Genomic DNA, 17,542 nt, shown 5'->3' with positions numbered 1-17,542 from the left:
TATACAAATATTTTAATGAACACAGATGTGAAAATTCTAAACACAGCTTTAAGGAATTGATTCTAACAATGCATAAAAAAATGATAATAACAAAGTGGGTTTTATCTAGGAATGCAAGTTTGGTTTAACATTTCTAGATCCCCAAATCCAAGAACCTGCAATTTAAGAAATGGCCAAGAAACATTTGTTGAGTGAAAAAAAATAAATAAATGAATAAAAAGTTCATCCCTTACTTGAAAAACCAGTCCACTACTCACCCTTTTAGGGAATTCCTAGAGTAAGTTAAACATCTTCGACTCCAGAGTCATTTGGTCTTTTATTCCTTTTCCTGATAGTACTCATTGTGTGACATTAGGCTAGTTGCTTAGACTTACCCTGAGTATCAACATCTTTAAAATAATGATAAAGTAATAATACCTAACTTATAGGATTATTGTGGGAATTTTGAAGTCATGAAAAGGGCCTATAACTATGTCAGTTACATACTTAACATATATTATGTCTTAACCATTGTAAGATCATCCTAAATGTTACCTTTTTGTTTAACAGACACTCTAGAACTTCTACTCCGGCATAATTTTCTTTTAATACATCTGTTTCCCTAATATGTAATATTATTATATATTTCTTTAAATATATGCTTTCCCCCACTGCTGGGCATTTGCATCATAAAATCTGGTCTATAGAAACTGACAATATAAACACAATGGAATTGGAATAATAAATGTTTATGGGATGAATTTTGGATCAAATAAATGTTTAGTTTAGTTTTTAATTCTCATTGCAGTGATGATAGAACTTGAAGGCGGTCTCATTACCAGTTCAGAAACCTGGAAACTGTTGAAAGAAGGTGTAAATAATATGCTACAAGGTTTTTTTTTTTTTTTTTAAGTGCCATGTTTCCATCTGTCACATTGTCATCCTGCTAAGTGTTTAACTAAAGGCAGCAATAGGGAAAAGGGAAACTTAAATAGAAGCTCAGTATAAAGAGTTGGGAATGGTACTGTTACAAATGATAGGGGAAATATAATCACATCAAAAAACAGACAATAATAATTTGTGAAATAGTAGGAGTTAAATTATGGAAATAAAAAAGGATCCATTGGAAGCAATGATATAGAATTGTAATAATTTGAAAAAAAATTATAGTTCATGGGATCATGGAGAGGAAATAGTTGCAAATGGAACTGATCTCCAATGTAGCTACAGTCAATAGGGATAGCAAACTGCTAAATTATCTAGAACACTTTACTTCATAACATTTGATTACTGCCGGTCTCTTATTAAATGTGGAATTTTAGAACAACCAGACTGTAGTTATTTTTGGAAATTTTTCAAACTCTGTGTCCCCAAGTCATCATGGCTGCTTTCTCCCTGGAGTCAGTTTTCTCTACTGGCAGCCTTAGCACAAATTTCTAGGATGATTTAGAGATTTAGAAGGGAAGACTTTAAGTAACTCTACACTAATACTGTGGTACTCAACATCAAAATCATTCTTGCACCTATCTTTTGAGTCTGCTTTGCTTCTACCTCATTTCCCTATGCCAAGTTTTGTTGACATAGTGAATCTGAATTTCGGAAGGAATCTGCCACATTTTCTCATAAAACTTTCATGGACAAGATGGAAATATAGGGAAAGGGATGAATGATAATTTATTTCATTGGATTCCAGGCCAAAAATATCATGAGGAAATCTGTCAGATGCCTTTTTACATTCTGATATACTATATCAACAAACTTTGGCATGACTTGTTCTTCATGAACCGTGCTGGATCCAGATGATTAGCCTTTCTGTTTTTAAATGCTCTTTAAATATGCTTTAAAAATTATGTTCTAGAATTTCACTGAGACTCCTCTCCAAATTCTTAGAAGTTTGAGAAATCAATTTTGTTTTTTTCCACATAGAAAGACTGAATTTATGCCAAACTTTAGACTTCTGGTATCTCTCTTATTCTCATGGGTTTAAAATATTAATTTTATTACATACCACAGCTTATAACCCTCAAATAGTGTCAGTCTATTTTTCAGAAATGTTGTTTGTGACTATGTTCCTGTGATAGATTTTATTATATTCATAACTTAATCACATACCACTACTATAAATGGTTAATATGTCCCTGCCCATTGCCATGGGCCTTACTAGCTTTCTGTGTAAGAGGTATAATTCTCACATCATTGTCTTGCCCTATTATTTTGTTCAATGCAACGTGAGAGGAAATAACATATGTTAGTTTTGAGCCAAAGTTTTGAGTCATTGCATGTTCAGCCACCTCTCTTGCTCTTTCCCTCTGCCAAGAGAATGGGATGTCCAAGTTAGGGACAGTTCCTTCCAGCCTAGACCCCAGAACAAAACACATAAAGAGTCAGCCATCCCCCACAATCACTCACATGTAGTGTTGTAATGTACTTTTCTTGCTATAAGCCATTATTATTTGAGGCCTTTTTGTTACAATAGAAAAGGAAAATAATCCACTATCTAAATTTACCTTCTGAAACTATATAACTGTTTTTGGTCATTGAAGAAACAGACTTTTGGTGATTTTTATAGATTTTTGCCTCACTGGGGAACTGTTGGTAATGTGGTTGCAGTAATTTATTTCATGTTTTGATTTATCAAATATTTTTATGACATATCTCAAAACCTTGAGTTATTTTCAAGGATTTCAGTTGAGTTTAGTATGACTGGGTTAATCTTGAACAGACCAACATTGAATATTTTAATTATTGTAATTAAATTTTTTGTTCCTCATTCATTTCCTCCCTATACAATGCACATGGAACTTATCATTTGCTTGTCTCATAGGGAACAGTCCTGTTATAAAAGTGTGTAAATTGTGTGTAGTAAGGAATGGAAAAAGGATTGTGGTCGGTGAGTCTAATGACCGTGTTCAAAAATGTTACACTATATTCTAAGGCCATGCTGAAGCCAAACTGAAGGGACCCAACTTTGTTCTATTTGTCATCTCAGCCTCTATACCCTGTTCTGTGTACTCTGATATTCTACATATTCTATATATCCTTATATTCTCCACCACTCACTGCAGATATGCTTTTTCTCCCTACCTGCTATTCCTTCTTTTCAGCTGACCTTTAACAATAAGAGCATATAATCATATTCATGTAATGCCCATATTATTTTTATAATTTTTTCTCTGTGAACAGTTGGATAAAGGCTTAGTATTGGGAAATAAGGCAAACATGTTGCTGGAGTATCCCTGGGCCCTGAAGTAACTTAAATTTGCAATGACCAGTTTACCAGTAAATGAGACTAGTTTCCTTCTTAGGTCTTATAGACAGGCTAAAGGAAGAATAGAAGTCAGTAGTTGGTCTTGAACTATTTGCACAGAACATATGAAATATGTAAATAGTTTCTAGTGATAGTTTTCTGTTTCCGTTTTTCTTCTCCTGCATCCTTTCTTTAGTACATTTTATTTTATGTGTGCTGTGTACTAAAGAGTACTAGACACTGGGATTAGAACAATTAACATGGCAAAAATGATCCCTCTATAGGAAAAATCCAGTGTGTTTTAACACAGGAACCCAAGCTACTCTGGAGTTTCAGTTAAGTTTTCCCTAAAAAGACATTTGTGTTGAGGACTGAATAATTACCCAGACAAAAAATAGATTGAAGAGAGGTTATGATGAAATAATAATGAAATGAAGGAAATAATGGTTGAGAAGAGATATGTCCTAGGAGTAGAAAGAACCCTAAAAAAAGAAAGTGGGGGTGGACAAAAAAGAGTGGCTAAGGGAGAAAATGGCCTGAGATTAGGGTGAAGAGAATGCTGAGATCTGATCAAGATGGAAAAGATTTTGGATCATGTTCTAAGAGCATTCAGAAGGCATTGAAATAATATAAACAAAAAGTAATATGAAAATTTCCAAGAGCTTATGTGGAGAATGGAATTGAAAGGGAATAGAATGGATGCAAGAAAAATGAGATACTTGAGATGTGATTAAGAAGTCACTTAAGTCAATTTGGTCATGCAAAGCATTTAGGTTCTTTTTGACAATGAGAAAATTTTATGGTTGGATAATATCAGTGACTCCCACATAAATTTGCTAGAAGGTTACAGTGAAATTCTGTCAAATTTTTATTGGACAAACATAAACAAAATAACCTGTTTTTAAAACTCAATAAATTCCCCACACCTTGTCCATTTTGGTTCTCCTATCACCTCTCATACAAAAGGTTCATAAGGCCAATGAGACAAAATTTGAGACAGGATTCTTTTATTCTCATTGTGTTCAAAAGACAATAAATTTTCTCTCTCTCCATTTTTACATCAATGGCCTAGCAACTGTATTTGGAGTGAGGCTTTGCTGATACCACACCAATATGCTACCACTGGAGAGTTAATTCCTGATTAGGAGAACTGCCAATGCCTGAATGGTAGCCTTGATTCACACAAGTTATATTTTCCTGCTTAAATATTTTAGGGTAAAATATGGACATTATATTAGATATCTGGCAAAGAAGTGATAGAACCTGAACTAGAGATGTGACAGTTAGAGGTAGAGGGACACTGAGATTTGAATATAAAATTTCCTAAGAATTAAAGTAGACCAACTAACCTAGAGAAATTAATAACTGTGTGTGGTGATGAAAAGAATTGGATTGTAAAACAAGACTGTGAGTTCAAGTGAATCATGAAAGGAAATATGACTTATTTAATTCCTTCTGAGTGTTCATTACAAGGCCAAAAGAGTAAAATTGATAAAATATGGAGAGGGAAAGAAGTTGAGGGTGGATCATAACTTGTCCAAGCTCACTAGAAGTCCTAATCCAAAATGTATTTGCTACCATGATTGCCAGACTCTATTTAGAGCCACTTTGTCAGTCTACTCAGAGGAATATATACAGATATTGAAAGTTGCTTTCAAAATCCAAGATGTAAAGAAAATTTGCTATATACGGTATTTAGTCATAGGTAATCCTCCATTGGAGGGTAATGTTATATATTACTTCATCTCTTTTTTTCTTAATTTTTTCCCAGTTAAATGCTTTGAATTGAATCTGTTCTTCTGAGTTCTTGTCAATGACCTCATTGTTTCTGTGTTGATTTATGTCATTTAAGAAGGAAAATGGAAAGAAACCAAGAGAGATAAATAAAATATGTCACTATGGGGTGCTGTAAAGATTTTATTGCCACTTGTTTGAGAGGAGCCCACATAAAACAAAGTATTATTCCAAATGTACAGAAATAAATCTTTGTAGCAGAGTATATGTCTAAACAATCAAGAAATACTACATGTATGTATATGTGTGTATATGTCTATATGTGTGGATAATATATGTATTAGAAGTTAGATGTAATTTTACAATTTTACTGCTTCAAAGAAATTTGATTTGTTTTATGTTTAGATGTATTGTTTTGTTGTATGTAGGAAGTTAATTTGTTTCTATTACATTTGACTCAAATTCCCCTATATTAAAAAAGTTTTCCATATTAAGTCAATTTGTATCATTTAATACATGATATTTGAAAAACTTTTTTTCAATATGTTTGATATTTCAAATGTTTTAAAAACATTTGAAAAACTTCCCCAGGAAAAAAATGAAACTTTTGTCTCTATTTAATACCAAAATACTCAGTATATTTGTTTGTGTGTGTGTGTGTGTGTGTGTGTGTTTGTATTCAGGATGACTAAACTCTCCCATGTGATTTATGATTATATATTGGCCTAAAAAGCAGAAGAGAGATTATATGATGTGACTGAATAAAGCCTTATTGATTTTTGCACATGTAAAAAGCTACAGAATTACAAGAAATTCCACACATATCTCATCTTGGGTTGAACATTGACTATGTAAAGCCACAATGCTTTAATATGGATGGAGCTTATAGGCTACAAATGATTACTTTTAATGAGTTGGAATTTGTGGCTCTGGCTCATGGGTCCTAGGGAAATGAATGTAAATCCTACATAGACGAATAAAGCAGGAAATGTCATTGATTTAAAATAAACCACAGTTAACCCTCTTATCATCAACTCTCAAAACACTGTATTTGGTTATTTCAGTTATATACTTGGTTATTTTCTGGATGGGAGAAAATGAACAAAAAGATGAGCAAAATTATTTGGCTTGTAATAAGATTGATTTTGCAAATTTTTGAGGCTTTATTTGGCTGATTGGATTAGAAGGAAAAGGAGGGGCTCCTGGGTGGCCTAGTCGTTAAGCGTCTGCCTTCGGCTCAGGTCACGATCCCAGGGTCCTGGAATAGAGCCCACATCGGGCTCCTACTCAGCGGGAAGCCTGCTTCTCCCTCTCCCACTCCCTCTGCTTGTGTTCCCTCTCTCACTGCCTCTCTCTCTGTCAAATAAATAAATAAACTCTTTAACCAAAAAAAAAAAAAAAAAAAAAAAAAAAAAGAAGGAAAAGGAATGGCTGTTTTTGTTTTTGTTTTTGTTTTTTTTTCTTTTTTTAAATTAGGAATAGATGATCTGTGGCACAAGAATCCTGGAGCATTCTATTCTCTGAACACCTTAAAAGTAGAGAAGTTATTTTATTCATCTTTATTTTCCTAAGACCTAATAAGTAAATGATTATTCAAGTTAAAAAATTCTACAAATCTTTATACATTTAAAATGTATATTCACATTTATGTATTTATGTATTTATGTATTTATTTATTTATTTTTGAGAGTGAGAGAGAGAGAAAGAGAGAGCTGCAGAGGGGCAGAAGGAGAGAGAGAATCTCAAGTAAGCTCCATACCCAGCGTAGAGAGCCACCCAGGGCTTGATCTCATTACCCTGAGACCATGACCTGAGCCGAAATCAAGAGTCCGAGGTTCAACCAACTGAGCCACCCAACTGCCCCAAAATGTATATTCTCATTTGTAGTATTATCTTTTATTTCTCCCATCACTAAGGCGGGGTGGTGGGGGAGTTTCTCTCCCTTGACATGTATCTTTTTATTTTCTATTACATATTAATTACCATTATTAATTATATTATTTACTCTCTTTTTTCCCTTTTACCACAAATAGTACTCCTATGGCTTTTTGTTTCTTCCTGATTTCTTCCAAATCATAGACTTGATAACTATCCTTAAATACGTACAATGTTTTTAGGGCCCTTTGATTGCACCATTAAAAAAATATCATTATTTCTCATGATTCTCTGGGTTGACTGATTCTTCTGCTTCATGTGGTATTTGCTGGCTTCTGAGATGACTGAAAAACCCAAGATACCCTCTCTCTCTTAGCTAGACATGTTGGTTCAAGCCACCCCCTTAGGGATAGAGCTGAGGCTGTAAGCCTCGGTTGTTTCCCATGTGGGCCCCTTCAAATAGCTATTTTGGGTTTATTTTAGCGTGGATTCCAAGAAGGTGTGCTCCAAGAAGAGCACCAATGTGCAAGTGCTTATCAAGTCTGCATACATCATAATATGATGTTTTATTGGCCAACATTAATTGTATGTCAAAGCCCAGAATCCATGTGGGAGTATAAATACTAGAGGGTGGTTTATTGTGGAACTCAAAGTAATAGTCTATCATAGTCTGGGATTTGGAGATAGAAAGTTTTGTCAAATATGGATTGCTTCTTTAATAATTTGGAATCAACATTGAGAAGAAATGATTTTTTTAAAAAGCATGCAAATATTCATTGTATAATTCATAGAAGGAATCCTGGAAAATGTCACCATTTGAAGTCAAGCTATTTTAGACCAAATGTCCTTCAGAAATTAAAATAATATTTAAGGTTTAATTATTAATGTACAAACTTAAGAGAGGGGGGAAATGGAAACCAACCTTTTGAGCATCACTATGGGCTATATACCCCTAATATATTATTTAATTATCAAAGCATTTTTGTGAAGAAAGTGTTAATTTCCCAATTTTATTGAGAGAACATTAAGACTCAGAGAACAATTACCATCATATAGTTTTAAAGAAAATAGTAAATCATGGATTCGGGAAATCCTTTCATTCTCCAAAATCCATGCTCTTGTTACTATACCATGTTTCCAGAAAGAAGAAATGTATTTAGTTGAGCTTTCAAAAGAAGAAATATAAGCAAGCTTTGTGAAATTTCGGAGAAAACCTACAAGCATCTGTCAAATCCACCACCATCCTTTATCAGAAGCATGTGTGCTGTCAACATTTTGACTTTTGATACAATCTTAGCTTACACTAAGACAGGTTCCAAAAAGACCTGCGGTAATTTGTAATCAAACTAATTTTTGTAAGGACAGTTAAAACACATGCTTTTTTCCTCTATGCCTTCTTAATTCTTGGTCGTGTCTATTTACAGTCTAGAATCGCTAAATATAGTACTATACCATGTAATAGAAATGTTCAAATCCCCCTGCTATAGCAAATTTAGACTAAGAACAAAAATGAGATAAAATAAAATGAAGACAGAGCAAAAGAATAGCCCAAAGGAGCAGTATCATTGTGACTCCTACTTATATCCTTTATGCAATTTCAGAGTTATAGACGGTATTTTTAAATCACACACAGTAACTTTATTTCTATCAAATGACAATATCTATTCATCTTATGTGTTTTGAGTGGTTGAGAATAAAGAATTTAAATGAATTCTGAATTGTCTCATCTCTTCTAACCCTTAAAAGCAGCATTTAGTGTTTCAAAGAAGAAATTAAACTCTTGGCAAAGTAGCTACTCAGGATATTCAGTTTTTTGACTTTCATGAGGCCATACTTCATTGAAGAGACATGCTTAAACTAAAAACTCCAGTAATGGATGAATGAATGAAATAACACCATAACTTAGAATATAAATGATTTTAAAGCCGCTGAGAAAATTCCAGATAATGTGGTACTAGCCTCAAACATGGTCTTCTGATCAGTTTAGTTTCACTGCCTTCCTTTTGGTTAGATAAAAATTCCACTGACGTGAGCATTGAAACTAGCATACCCAAATAGGTTTGAAAAAAAAAAAAAAATAAATAAATAAAAACTCTCCTCTAAGATTTTGTTAATATGGAAGCAGTTTCTGTTGTTTAGTTGGCTGAATTAAATACTATTCCATGTGGTGGCAACTTTCTGAGAGAAAGAGGAGGGTTTCATTCGTATCGCATTGTTTTATTTCCCTCCTGAGCCACTATCCTTTAACGTAGAAGAAGGGGAGAATGGAAATGGAGTTAATAAGCAGGAGAGAAATGTGCATCTTAGTCATTCATTGGATTTGTGTCCTGGTTGCACTCTAATGCAAAAAAAAAATTTATATGCATAGGGCTAGATTTGTACTGCTCTCTGCTGTCCAGATAAAGTAATAGTAATGCTTTGACTATATAACCCTATTTTAGTAGTTCTAAATCTGTAGTCTCTCAATTTATGTTTTTCCCTTGAGACAGGATAAAGTATGAGGTATGAGTGCTAGAAATATAATATTAAATGACCTTAAATATGACTTGATGTAATGTACTTGGATATAGTGGTTGTAAATGGCAAGCTCATTAATATTTACTGAAAAAAAAACAAGAGACGTGCATAAGAAGTAAATCAGAAAAACTTTCTACATTAATAAGCATAAGCTTAGTTTATTTACTGTGAAAAAGCATCTGGGAATACTGAAAGAATAAGACAAGAAGGGTAAAAAAAGACAAAGCCCTGAAAAGGATGTTTACCTTCTAATATACTAGAAACAGCTTTCAACTTGTGGGCACGATTGTCCCCCAAAATATTTACAAGAAGAGATCTTTATTGGAGTCCCTAGTAATTTGCACGTGTCTAAGTGGCTACACAGAGCATGTTTCATGTCCTGCACTAAACTGTGAGGCTTCAAAAGTCTTGAAGTTTTTTAGAAATAGAAAAAAAGTATATATTTTTTAAATGTTAAAAAGTGCTTGAAAGATATTTAGACTGCTGAAATTTAGGAAGCCAGATATCAGTTCTCTTTTTTCCTTTTACAGGGTATTTCACTCAATTAGCCGTCTTTTTTATAAAAGGACAAATCCCCAGTGCAGCACTGAGCTGCTACAACCAGTAGCTTTCCTGAAGCCACATCTGGCGCTAATGGGAGAGACACAATGTGAAGAAGTATACGTAAGATGGCACTCTCAATCTTATTCCATCCATTATAAAAATAATTGGGCCATAGGATCGCTGATGAAGATATGCATGCTTCTTATCAAGTTTCTCCCCTGAGGGAAACGGATAGATGTGGTAAGGCTCTTGCCTCCACAAAGGTCCCAGGAATACATTATGGGCACTTAGAGGCAATAGCAAGTGGTTGGAAGCTCGATTTATTTTTAAAGGGGGTTTCAGTAGACTCTGAGCCATATGAAATTTAAAACAAAATTAGAAAGATTGTTAAACAATTTACTACCACTAATAGCAAATGATGGCACAATTTATTATACTGTTTACCTACTACCTGACATTGAATACCTCTGAAAACAAAGCGAGTGAGAAATTCTTTAAAGCAGTAGTGAGGTTGTAAGCTCCCATTTTGTGAATTAAAAACCAGGGATTTGCCTGAGGTCCACAGTATTCTAAATTTTCAAATTCTGTATTTAATGTATAGAGTGTGTAGGCGGCACCATTCTAATCATTGGAAAAAGACATTGTGATGAAAAATTATATAAGTGATGAAAAATATAAGAAAAATAATGTGGGATTCATTATATCCCATTGTCAATGAGAAGGGAAATTCTCCTGTATTTCCAAAGTAAAATTGAGCTGGATGTATCAAAATAAACAATGAATAGAAAGAAGCCAGCAACTGAAAATATGACTTGTATATATAATTATTATTATTATTTGACCATGACATCTGAACTTCAACTTACACTAATACTCTTATGGCATATCCATCCTGAGATATAATTAAATTCTATTGGGTATTGAATTTGGATCTGTCATAACAGAGGCAGGACATCACTTCTGTATACTTACACAAAAATTGTGTGATAACATTCATAATATTAGTAAATATCAGATCTAATTCTTGTTCTATGAAGCCCTATTCCAAATGATAAATATAGACAAATACAATCAAAAAGTATTTTCTAAAATAGGGATTGGCAATGGCTGCAAACTCGAATTGGTAGAGGTAAATGAAAACTCCCTGGGACAAAAGACTTCTAACATTACATTAAATGTGCTCTTCAATGAGTATAGATTTCTACCTAAGATTTTGTTTAAGTGTTTCTTCAAATTGCCCACCTGATGTCCACTCTCCTGTTTCTTTTAAGTTGTGCAGTGTTTCAAAACAAAACAAGAATGAAAGAATGAGAAGCAAAGGAAGTTGAGTAGGTATATCTGACTATCTCTATATCTATGCTAGATTTATCCATTGCTACATTTTAGTTGATTATAAAACCCATGGATAACATAAGGGATTCATCAGGCTTCGCTCACATTCCATTTTGATGGTTCCTCTAGTCAGTCTGCTCTTCTGTCAAAAATGATAACTTCCTTATGTTTGGGTTGCCCACAAAGAACAGGCTTGGAAAACAGACTCCTATAAATAATCTGTGGCCTCCATAAAATCCATTTAACTTTGTGAAAGTATAATTTGCAAAAAGTAAAAAACAAAACAAAACAAAAACCCTAAGAAACAAACAAACAAACAAGAAAATTCTCCACTCAGTGCCAAAATTTGGATTTCTAGTAACATTCTCTAATAGAAAGAAAGGGCTGATTCTTGGGTTGGAAAAGATGATACATAAGATGAGCCTGGAGCATCTTGTAGTGCCAGAAAAGAAAGAAATCCTCATATACTGACACACACACACAAGGTATGTCAAAGGACGTGAGAAGGAACTGGAAGGGGTCCCAATGACCAACCTGAAACAACTTGAGCAAATAATGTAACATTGGATTATCATCCGAGGTATAAAATAAATACCTGTGAATCCATAGTAATACAAATAAATCATTAAATAAATAAACAAATGCAAGAATAGAAAAATTTCTTAGGCAGCATTCCAATAATTTTGGTTGATACTGCTGCTAAAAAAGTGGAGCCTAACTCTCTAGTCCTTATGTGTGGGCTGCAAAGCCTTCCAAAAAGTACAATATGAGAAAGGGAGAGGACTAGCTACTGGGGGAGAAACCTGACAAAAACTACCTCTGTCAGGTGATTAAGGTCAACAACACTGGTAAATGATGCTGATAAAATGAACCCTTGGTATGATGTGATGGCGGGGTCACTCTACCTCAGTAGTCTTCCTCCCAGTAACCTATAACCCCAGTTTTACGAGAAAATCATCAAATACCAATTGAAGGACATTCTACAAGATATCTGACTAAGACTCCTCAAAATTGCCAAGGTCATTATTAACAAGGACAGTTGTCACAGTCTAGAGCTCCCTAGGAAGACATAATCATTACACGTAATATGTATCCAGTACGAGATCCTGGAAAAGGAAAAGAGCATTAGTGAAAAACTAAGCAAATCTGAATAAAGTATGAATTTTAGTTAGTAATAATATTTCAAAAACAGTTCATTGGTTGTGACAAATGTACCATACTAATGTAAGGTTTTTAGGAGGTTAAAGTGACTGAGGTGGATATGGAAATTATCTTTCCTAACTTTGTGACCTTTTTGTAACTCTAAAACTATTGTAAAATAAAGTTATTAAAATATTAAAAAAAAGATTAAAAAGTGCAAATGGAGGTTGTGTCAGACTTAATTTGCTCATAAATGAAGGATCCACAAGGTGGTAAAGCTGGTTCAGAGGGAAAGATGAAAGTATTTATAGTCACTGAAAGAAGTTAAGTTTGAATAAGATTTCTAATTTAGATAAAAACTGATGTATGTCCTACAAAGTAATAAAACTGTAAATTTTGAGGGTTATTTTTTCTATAAATCATTTACATCTTTACTGAATGAAGTTGGACAAGAATTATTTGCATGGCAATTGTCTTTTTACAGTTGACGTCTTTCTTTAAACGTCTTTCTTTACAGAGCTGTGAAATATCCCAATCAGTAGAAAAAAGTAAGTCAAATAGAGGCACACACTTAAAGAGTCACATAAAAGATATGGAAGATCCCCTTGCCTATTTTCATGTTTGATAATTTCCCAAAACAATTTACACTGCTTGATTTGATTGCGTAGACAGAAATGATGTATGGCCAGTTTCTTGCCCGCAGTAGCATTATATCTTACAGTGCAATTTTTGAAAGGCACAGAAATTATTTCACAATTTTTTTTAGACTTTTTCTCCTGGAGCATGAGTCATCATTTTCTTTTTAAGCGTTTAAAACAAGGTGGTGTCATCTCAGAAACAAGAAAAATATGTTCTACACATGAATTTAGTAAATTCATAGTTTCCCCTTGATTTATAAGAAAACACAATTTAAACAAAGGAAATTAAAGTCTGCCTTCGGCTCAGGTCATAATAAAACACTAACATCTAATAAGTAAGTACATGATCCATTAACAGTGTCTTCCTTTAACCTTCTTGAAATAAAAAATTGTGTCCAGAATATATAATTTTTTAATAGAAAATATATTGTTTAGAAAACCTAAGTGTTACCTGAGCAAGCATTGGTAATTACTAATTGGTTTGCACTGAAGGATAACACGTGTAATTCTGTAGAACACAGTTGTAGTAATTCTCAGAGCTTTTTTTAACTCTGTGTGGTCCACCAAACTAAACAGGTAATATGAGAAGAGAAAACATAGAAACAATACATTACATTTTTTAAATGTTTGGAGAAAGTTGCCTGAAAGCTGACAATTTCTAGATATAAGAAAATATTCCAAAACTGAGTTTTTTCAGGGAAGTTCTAAAAGGTCAAGCACTACCTTTTCCTGATCTAAAAATGTATCTCAGTTATTTTGTGACAGATATGTATTGTCCAGGCAAAACTATGTGTGTCTAATTGAGCCTGCAGGTGACCAGTTGCAGGTGCAATTGAGTGGCTAATTTGTACTTTTGGGCATGACATTCCAGTGGCTAATTATGCATTTAGTTGCTTGTGGGTGCAATTTAGGTTTTTTTTTTTTTGCAATTTTTATGCTGTTAAGTGATTGTAGGCTCTAACCTTAAACTCATTTGGAAGGATGCTGTGACTGAAAGGTCACCTTCAAAATCCAAAAAAAAATTGGCCACTATAGTAACTGGAGAAACAATCTGTAGATTACTGAATTTTACAAATTTGTCAACATGTGGAAGGAAATACAATTAAAAGAATAAAGGGATTAAAGGAACCACATGGAATGACATAATTTCATTTATTGGCAGGCATATAATTTCATCTTTACAGTTCAAAATACATTAATTATTGTCTGGAAAAATGAATGAATTGGAGTACCAAAGACCTATGTCCCTGCTGAGTTCTTAAAGTCAGTCTTAGTAAAAGAATGAGAAAGACTGATAGCTCTGTTATGAACATTATAAATTTTATGGATGTGGCAAAATGAAAATTAGTAAAAGTATATGGATATTATTATCTTAATTAAAAATAGGTTTATTTTTATCTTTTTCTATTTACTAAGGAATTTACCAGTTTCAGGGCGCCTGGGTCGCTCAGTTGGGTAAAAGTCTGCCTTCGGCTCAGGTCATGATCCTGGAGTCCAGGGATTGAGCCTTGCATCCCTCTCCCTGCTCAGCAAGGAGTCTGCTTCTCCATCTGCCCCTCCCCCTACTCATGCTCTCTCTCTCCCCCAAATAAATACATAAATAAATAAATAATCTTTTTTTTAAAAAAAGGAATTTACCAGGTTGGGGAAATCAGTCGCCATTTCTATGTGACTAGACCTCTCTGATTTTCTATTTTAGATGGTAATTTCTGGGTGCTCAGACATATTTCCCATTTGATTATCTAATTAATAAATAGGCAAACATATAGCCATTCTGTTATAAGCTTATCTCTTTAACTTATTCATGCAACTTTGTACAATAGTCATTTAGAAAAAAAAAAAAATTCCCTTGGCCGTTTGAATGGAGATAGTATTTAAAGCTGTCATAGTTGGTGTCATGTATAAGAAGAATCAATTTGAGGTACTGGCAGGTCAATATCAAAATGGAATAACTACTATTGTATATGCAATATACTATTCCTTTGTCATCTTTAATTTCCTTTGTTTAAATTGTGTTTTTCTTATAAATCAAGGGGAAACTATCTGATTCTGAAATGGGTAAATCAATTAATGATTGCTTCAGAGTATTTATGCATGTTAGATTCACAAGCAAATGCCAATCAATACGGAGAGACTATCAGTTACCTCATTTTGATTATGTTAGAGAACAGTAGCTATTTGCTCTATGCTTATGAAATTAACATTCTTCAAGTTTATAGATACACATTATGAAGATACATCTATTGCAAGGGGTTTTTCAATTATCTTCTGATGAGATAGACTATGTGGTTTTAGGGGGAAACTGTAATATTTTATATAATAAAGAAAAGTATCCTAAAGATAATTGATCCTCTAGAAGAGGGAAAAGATGGCTTCCTTCCTTACCCTTTCAACTTATGCCCCAATCTGATTAAATAGGGATATTCATGCAAATGATGAAAATACAAAGGAGTTGTTTATTTTTTTAAAAAACAATGCAGTGTCTTTTTTTTTTTAAGATTTATTAGAGAGAGCACAAGCAGGGGGAGCTGCAGAGGAAGAAAGAGGTGGAGAAGCAGGCTCTCTGCGGAGCAGGGACCCCGATGCGGGGCTTGATCCCAGGACCCTGGGATCATGACCTGAGCCGAAGGCAGACGCTTAACCCACTGAGCCACCTAGGCACCCCAGAGTTGTTTAAATGTGTAAAACTTTTTCTTTTTTTCGATAAGCATGGTTAGGTTTTGTTCCACTGATTCCTTGTGTTCAAACCTCTTCCACAAAAGAAGGCTGCCTGCCTGTTCTGACACCATTCTCTCACTTCTAAGCTTCTATATTACAGACTATGCAAACGCAACTGTCTGAAGTTGTTTTAAAAAAATCCTACTGTACATGCTTTGTATAGTCTGATATAAAAATGCTGGTATTCTTCCCTGAAGGTAATGATTTCAGTGTTTATTTTCAGTTTGGCATTTGCAAATTACTACCTTAAGATCTGCTCCTTAAACTTCTTTTGACTTTCCAACTCAGCAACTAAAATATTGAGTATGGAATCTAACAACCTCATAGGTATGTGGGGCATTTCATAGAATAACATGATGCCTGACATATGATAAAGCTCAAAAATATATCTTGAATTTGATTGAGATGTAAAATTTGAAGAAAATTGAAGTTCAAAAATGAAATTGAAGTATTATCTGAAGCATGAATTATCTTTTTAAACATAAACAGTAAAGTTTTGCTTCAACTACTCTGACACACACACAGATGCTCTTCTTGATCAGACTTTCATAGGATTAGCATATATAGTTTCTAATTTTCAGAGACTTTCTGTGATCTCCCATAAAGGGGCTTGATCAATAGCATGGAGTCATGGCCTGTTAATCTTGGTTGAGCACCCACTCCCCACCACATCCCCCTTTTTTCCCTTATGGAAATGTCAGGGAAACTGAGTAAGGTTTTTTTATTAGGAAATAAATATCGAACCCTTATTATATACCAGACAAGCATCATGCCTCTGCCAGAAGAAGAGGGTAAGGTGAGGCCTTGACCTCAAGCTTGTAGAATGCAGGTGAAACAAATAACTGACGTCGTCATTTTAATTTGGCACATGTTGGAAGTGCCATGATAAGGGACACCATATAATCTGATAAATAAATAGAAAATCCCAACTCAGGTTCACAAAAGGTTTGGGAGGGTAGATATTTAAGCAGAGCTGAAAGACCAGAGTTGGTTCAAGATGAGGAAGGGAGAGGAATTAAGTTGTAGGATGTAATGCTGGCATGGGTAGATCCACAGATCTGTAAAGAGTATGGCTCATTATGGCGCATGTAATTAATTCTGAATAGCTGGTCCAGAGTAATTAAGGAGGAAGAGAGCTATGGGAGAATAGTCTGAAAAGAGGGCAGGGAGGGGATCCCGGAGGATTTATATACTCTGCTGAAGATTTGTTTTATTGTAAAAATAAAAGTAGTAATTGAATAATGTTAAATGAAATCCTAGCAATAACTGATGAGAACCAGGAAAAAAATTAGAACCTGGTTAAATAAACAAGCATACAAATAGAAACACAGTAATAATCTGGAACTCTTTAGCAAATAGAATGAAGAAGACTTGAAAAATGATTAAAATTTGAATAAACAGAGATAGGAACCTATATTAACAAATTTCTTGATTTCTGACTCAGGTGACATGGGGAATGGTGATGCAATTCTTTATGGAGGGGAAGCAAGAAGAGGAAACAGATCATGAAAGGTATTAAGGATGAGTTCAGCTTGGTACATTTCCATTTGAGAGCTTGCAAGGTCATCTAAGTTTTAAGGAAGGGATTATGTTTGGAGTAGCTTAAACAAATATGTAATAGGAAACCAAAAGAGGCTTTTGAATTGAAGGGTTATTTGATAAAATTTCTGATATAGGGCAAACTTATAGTATAAAGAATGTAGGATTAGCATCAGAAAGTTTCATTATTCTGAGGCAATGCAGTATTTAACATATAGGAAAAAATGTAAAACACATATGTGACAAGAGCTCAGGTCTTATCATCAACCTCTGTCTGTTC

This window comes from Halichoerus grypus, chromosome 1 (genome assembly GCF_964656455.1).
Source record: "Halichoerus grypus chromosome 1, mHalGry1.hap1.1, whole genome shotgun sequence".
NCBI classification, from domain to species: Eukaryota; Metazoa; Chordata; class Mammalia; order Carnivora; family Phocidae; genus Halichoerus; species Halichoerus grypus.
Note: the sequence above shows the minus strand (reverse complement) of the source record.